Source organism: Magnolia sinica, chromosome 4 (assembly GCF_029962835.1).
Source record: "Magnolia sinica isolate HGM2019 chromosome 4, MsV1, whole genome shotgun sequence".
NCBI classification, from domain to species: Eukaryota; Viridiplantae; Streptophyta; class Magnoliopsida; order Magnoliales; family Magnoliaceae; genus Magnolia; species Magnolia sinica.
In genome coordinates, this window is record NC_080576.1 from 56,658,989 (window position 1) to 56,666,181 (window position 7,193).

At 39.8% G+C, this 7,193-nt stretch overlaps 1 non-coding gene across 1 annotated transcript; it reads left to right on the forward strand.

Annotated features, from left to right (window-relative positions):
• The first annotated feature begins 6,080 nt into the window (after positions 1–6,080).
• On the forward strand, positions 6,081–6,187 carry LOC131244715 (small nucleolar RNA R71). The gene has a single exon (XR_009170492.1). It is a non-coding gene; the product is annotated as a small nucleolar RNA R71 (small nucleolar RNA).
• The last annotated feature ends 1,006 nt before the right edge of the window (positions 6,188–7,193 follow it).

Sequence of the window (7,193 nt, forward strand, 5' to 3'; positions counted from 1 at the left end):
GCAACTTGGAAGCTTGACAAGTTATCATTACAATGAGCTGAAATTGACTAAATTTGACCTTTGACGAAAGAGTTAAGAGGATTACTGTTGGACACAGAAGTAGTGGAAAAATTCAGGACTGACAACTGCGATCCCACTTACGGATGCCCAAATGGTCTCAGAATACGACGATTCCTGTCAGAAATGAAAGAGCACTAAAGTACCTTTCAAATGACTAAAAGTCGACCAAATCCAACATCAAATGATGGAGTTATAGGCATCTCTGTTGGATTGCGTGATTTGGAAAGATTAACACTCCATATTGTAAAATGATGATTGATCAGGGTCAAATATTGCATATCAGACCCCAGTAATTACCAGATTTTACGTATATGATAATGCTTAATGGAGTATTTTAATTGTATTTTTGTTACAGGATGAAGTCAGGAGCGTTAATTGAAAATTGATGTTAAAGGCATGGATTTCATGATCCAAAATTACCAGAGCACGGGATGGACTCCAGAAAACCAATAGTGAAGATTTTACACGCCTGGGATCTGAGGAAAGCAAGGCAAAGGGGCCCGAAAATGATCCAGAATGCAAGATCACATGTTTCCCGCCATCCGATCAACTCGAAACTTCATACACGGGATGAGGGCCGTAAATTAACCGTACATATTAAATTTCAGGCATAGAAGATCTCAGGAAGTGGTCCAACGGACAGATCAGCCTATTAATCTCTAATTTGGAGCCCACCTGATATTTGGAACTGCCTCAACCTTTGTATTGACGGTTTAAATAAGTTGAGAAACAGGATGGATGGATTGGATTTCTCGAAACCATCACAGTGGACCCCTTATGTATAGCATGTGTACATGGTGCCCATGTGCACCGCCCGTATACCGAACGACCTGCGTCGGGTCAGCAACGCTAACCCGAACTCTTTCTTAAAAACGGAAATTTCCGTTTCCAGCGCTCCGCGAACCGAACCGCGGTCGTCGATTGTGGGGCCCACCTAGTGTCCAAATGAACAATCCAAACCGTCCATCCACTTCCTGGGGCCGATATTATCATCGCCTAGATGTCCGTTTGGTTCCATGCATGTGTACGGACGTTGACCGCTGAAAAACGCAAAACGGACGGTGAGTTCAAAACTCCGTGGGCCACCGCAACTCTAACTCGAAATTGGGCATTCCTAGCCGTTTTTTTCATCCTCCATGCAATGGATGGAGTGGATTTGTGAAATAATTATCAAAATGGGTCCCACCATTGCCACGGAAGTGGTTTCGCGTCCGCGTAACGGACGGTCGCTGTCCGTTTTTGCGAAGGATTGTGGGCCCCGTACGTCACCCGTATGGCCGATCCGAGCCGTCCATCTTGTAGAGTGGTTCGAGAGCTTCAAAACCATGCTGATATTCTTCTCTCATGCGTGCACACGTGCGTGATACAGAGCCCACAAAAGGGCTACCCGGCGACGTTCAAAACTGATCTTTTTGTATTTTCTTCTCTGGGCCATATCAATGGACATTCAAAACCACCCATTCTTGACTGAAATTTCGTCCTGAATCCAATGGACGGGGTGGATTTTCCAGAAAATACCTTAGTGGGGCCCACCGATCACGGCTGTGAAAAATTACACTTTGAGTCCTTCTACGACTCTGCCACCGACCCCAGCCATCCAGCAGCTATAAAAGGGGAGTTTTGGACGTGGGAAAGCCATTCAGAACCAGAGGGGATTCCAGATCTGAAGCAAGGGAGAGAAGAAAGAGAAGAAAGAGATTGTTTGGTTTGACGTTTCTTTTATGAATTTTATTTAATATTTTTTATGGATTTTATGGGTCACTAATCTCTCAGCTAGGGCTGAGATGAAGCCCTAATTTGATTAGCTCTTGTATTGGTTGATTTACTTTGAATTTCAATTAATTTGTTTCTTTCTTTAAGTGGGCTTTATGGGTTTAAATTCTATACTTCTCCATCTATGAACTTGATTAAAGTATATATATGGATGTTGTTTGGATGCTTATTATAGGTGCTTGTGTCTGATCAAGAACAAGTTTCCTATAGAGGAAGAAACAGGGTGCTTTAATGAATGTACATTCCATGTACCCGACCAAGGATATGGGATATGTCATTCATGGCATTGCTTAAAGGAATTAGACAGTTTGTATGCCCGATTAAGGACACAGATTGTGCTTTCTCTGTATAAGTGGTATCAATCTAGATCAAGGTGAATCAACAGACAAAACAAGGGTTAGGATAATTAGGAGTGGATTCGAAAGTCCTAGTGCTCTCTCTCTGATTGAATTTTTTTCCCTGTTCTTAATTAATTATTTTTCATAAAATTGTGCTTAGTAATTCATTCCATTATTTGTTGGATTAGTTAAGGAGAATCATAGATTTGAATTGTGACGACCAGTCCTCGTGGGAACGATCTCGTAATACGTACCGTATCTGCATCTGATTCGTATACTTGCGAGTTTAAAAATCATTCAACCCCCAACCAGCATTTTGCTAGTCCCGAGCAAAGTATGCGAAAAATAATTTTAGAAATAAAAGATGATTCCTGTAACTCAAGTAACTTGTGAACAGACAGCTGAGATGTGAAAATTCTAAGATTCATGAATGGTAAGTAGAATTTTCTCCTGAAATCAAGCTCTCGACAGATTTCATAATTAATTTCAAACTATTAATCCATTAATTGGAACAATTCTGAACATCGAGCTCCATGAATGTAAAGTGTAATCTCGACTTACAAACATTAAGAGATCCAATTGTCAATCTCATGCTATCATTGGTAATTCGTGACAACCAAGCTTGAAACCAACACTTATCTCACAGATTAATTTTTAATTTTACCAACCTTTGATTTTCTTTATGAGCAGTAACGTAAATGAGGGGAATCAAATTCTTACCTATAGGGAGCAAACCTATGGCAAAAACTCGTCGCCTCATTTTTTATAAGTCAACTATGGAGAATCAAATCTATACCTATAGGGAGCAAACCTATGGTGAAGATTATGTGACTTAGCCTTTTAATTCTTCTTTTTACCAAGTTAATCATTCAGTTATCGAACCGAAAGCTTAATGTGTAAGCGAGATGTGATATGTGAAATCATGACTCAATCAATGTTTACAACGTCTAATCATGGATTAACAAATCAAAATGGACTGTGAAATCAAGCAGATGGCCGAATCCAAGAGTCATTAGTTACCAACATCATGTAGCTTATAATGGTAAAATCACAACTATCCTTCAAAATCACTTTGAATTCAATAGAAATTCCAGAAAAATTTTAAAATTTTCACAAATTTTGCTCAAGACCAAGAAAATACTGATTAGGTTACCTAATCTCCCACCCCCAACCTAAAATCTACATTGTCCTCAATGTAAAAGAAATAATCATGCGATGCACATGGGACAACGAATAATAAAAGAGGAATGAGGGAAAGATAGTACCTGGACGGAGAATCAAGAGGCTTCCCAAAATTATCAATGTAAGAGCAAGTTAGGGCAAGAGAGAAATTAACAGAAGCAAAAATAACAAAAAGAAAAAGAAAAGAAGATCCTACCTATACCACTTTCGCAGGTGCTCTCGATTGCATTTAGCGCATGCAACAAGCCTTTAAACCCCTAGGTTACCCCTAGTGGACGAGTTGTAGTCTCGTGAGGGTTTGCAGTAATGTTACCCACAAACATTGAAGTAACTAACTCAGAAAAATGAAAATGAATGAAATAAAAAGCAATACAATAAAGCAAAAAGACTGGGTTGCCTCCCATGAGCGCTAAGTTTAACGTCTTCAGCCAGACAAGAACGGACCATGAATGAAATAATCTTTATAACCGGGGTCCGCCAAAGAAATTACCTCAACACTTTCATTAACCGATCCCAGACAAGTGATGTGAGTTCCCATGAACTGTGCTATCTGAAATAAGGCAACTGACACTGTCGTCAAATAATTTAAGGACTTCTGCTCGAACGACTTCTTCTATGTTAGGATCACGCTTCCTTTGCATGTTATGTGACATTTTCATAGCATGATCCATACATATCGTGGGGCATACTCCCTGTATTTCCACTATCTTCCGTTCAATTGCTGCCTTATATGCTCTAAGAACATTAAGCAGCCTGCTCGCCTTTGTCTTCTCAGAGTTGGAAGCTATGCTGTCAAGAAGAGTCTCAGAGGGATGGAGAGGTTCCACTTTCGCTCTCCATTTTTCAGTCTCCAATATAGGAGTAGAGTCGAGCAATGCATTGACTTCATGGATGGGACTATCAATGTCAAAATCCATGCCCGATTGTGCTAAGCAGGTCTCAAGAGGATCTTCAAAAGATGTACGGAAGGAGTCCTGCACAAGGCTCTCGATCATGTCCACTTCAAAAATGTCATCCAAATCTGAGGGTTGTTGTCCTGCATTAAAAACATTGAGTTTAATATTCATGTTACCAAAGGACAATTTCATAACTCCATTCTTGTAATTGATAATAGCATTAGATGTGGCAAAAAATGGACGACCCAAAATGACTGGGATCTGACTATGAAGATTCTGGACAGGCTGAGTATCTATAACTATGAAATCCACTGGAAAATAAAATTTATCAACCTAGATTAACACATCTTCAATAACACCCCGGGGCACCTTGACAGATCTATCGGCTAGTTGTAATGTTACCTTAGTCGGTTTCAACTCACCAAGTCCTAGCTGCTCATAAACCGAATATGGTAACAAATTGACACTTGCCCCTAAATCTAGTAATGCCTTCCCGATCCTATGATCTCCTATGCCGCAAGAAATGGTGGGAGCTCCTGGATCCCTAAATTTAGGAGGGGTGTTATGTTGAATCATGGAGCTGAGCTGCTCTGCAAGGAAGACTTTCTTATGCTTTTGAGTGCATAAATCTTTAAGAAACTTAGCGTAAGCAGGGACTTGCTTGATAGCATCAAGCAACGGGATGTTGACTTGCACTTTTTGAAACACATCCAAGATTTCATCAAAGTTATTTCTTTTCTTTATTGGTGCCAGACGTTGAGGAAAGGGTGCTTTGGGCACATAAGGTGGCACATTAGTGGCTCTTGGAGAGTCAGAGAGCTTTTGGACTTTGGATGCATTGGTATGGCTCTCTGCTTCATCTTGATCTTCTGTTTTAGAATTTGATTCATCCCCAGGCATCTCTATTCTGTTATCAATCTGCTTGCCTGACCTAAGGGTAGTGATCGATTTGGCTTGTTCATGATATTGCCCTTGGTTGGAATTAGAGCCAATCTCATACTGTCCCTTTGGATTAGCCTCAGGTTGGCTAGGGAACTTGCCCTTCTCTCTCTCACTCAATGTGGCAACTAGTTGACCCATTTGTACTTCCAGCTTGGCAATGGATTGTGCATTTGCATGTAAGCTTTGCTGGTTGGCCAGTAAGGTTTGTTGGGTGTCTTTTTGGAATTGGAGAGAACTCTGCATGAAAAGATGGAGTGTATCCTCAAGAGATGGTTTCCTTGATTGTGTAGGCAGTTGTTGATATTGTGGAAACTGTTGAGGTTGTTGACTGCCAACTTGGAGGTGCGGTTGCATGGGAGGATTTCCAGATGGTCCTCCTTGTTGTGGTCCTTTTGCCCAAGAAAAATTTGGATGTCTAGCCCACCCTGGGTTGTATGTGTTCGAGTAAGGATCATTCCCAGATTTTTGAAAAGTGTTCATAGCATGAACTTGTTCAGAGAGAAGTTCTGGGAATGCTGCACTAGATGGACAAGACTGCATAGGATGGGCAGGACTAGAACATGTGGCATATGCCTCGACTTGAGCTGTTTGTGGTGGTCCGCTATTTAATACCAGAGCATCAACTTTCTTTGTCAGGTTATCAAGCTTGGCGCTCAGCTCTGGCATGACTCCTATCTCATATATACCACCTCTCTTTTGTGGTTGGGGACTTCTGTCACCTCTATTTGAATAATCCCATTGCTGGGAATTTTCGCACAAGGTTTCAAAGAAGTTCCACGCTTCGACATCACTTTTGGTCATGAATGACCCTCCACTGGTGGCATCAACCATGCGACGGTTCTGTGGTGTCAGACCGTCATAGAAGTATTGAACTTGTTGCCACTTCTCAAAACCATGGTGAGGACATTTAAGAAGCAAGTCCTTCCATCTTTCCCAACATTCATGAAAGTGCTCGCCCTCTTTTTGTGTGAAGTTAGTAATTTCTCTACGGAGGGCATTGGTTTTGTGAACGGAGAAAAACTTGTTTAAGAACTTCTTAGACAGTTGATCCCATGTAGTGATAGATCCAACTTCTAGAGAATTCAACCATGCTTTCGCTTTATCCTTCAAAGAAAAAGGAAACAGGCGTAGGCGGATCGAATCGTCTGAGAAGTTTTGGAACTTAAAGGTGGAGCAAATGTTTAAGAATTCTTTCACATGATGATATGGGTCCTCCTTGTCCAATCCATAAAAGGATGGCAACAATTGTATGACTCCAGGTTTAAGTTCAAAGTGTGCTGCCGTAGTGGTTGGCAACACTATGCATGAAGGCGCATTAAATTGGACAGGAGCTGAATAATCTTTGAGAGCTTTAACTTCAGTCTCATTCGCCATTTCAACAGGAATATTTCTCAATCTTTCACGAATTGTTCTTTCAATCTCAGGATCAAACGGTGCTAGTTCTATGTTTAGAGATCTACGTCCTAGCATAAACTATGTTATTAATATAAGAAAGAAAACTAAACTAAGATGCAACCTAAGATGAATAAAACTAAAGGAAAAAGTTATGAATTCCTAAAAACAAGAGAAAGCTATGCAAACGAGAATTGGAAAGAAGAACCCGAGAAAAGGAGATGATGAATGTCTGAAGATTTGAGAGCTCCTCCTTTTGAAGACAATGTTATTTAGCAGCTTCCTTCTTTAATTCCTGTAAACAAAAAGAAAACAAAAATAAATTAAATTTACTAAGATAATGCTAGAAAAAAAATCCTAAGCAACGGTTAATTTCTAAAAAAAAAAAAAAAAGTTTGTAATCTTAGAAATAAAAGCTAGGTTAGTTTCTAAAAAGGGAAAATTTCTAAAAAATAGGAAATTAGAAAATAAGAGAGAAACTTTCTAAAAAAATAAAACCTAAAGACTCTTCTAATAATAAAACCTAAACTAGAAAATAGAAAGTTACTTGAAAGAAGAATCAGAATCTAGAATTAGAAAATAGGAAATAAAATAAAATAAAATGAAATAG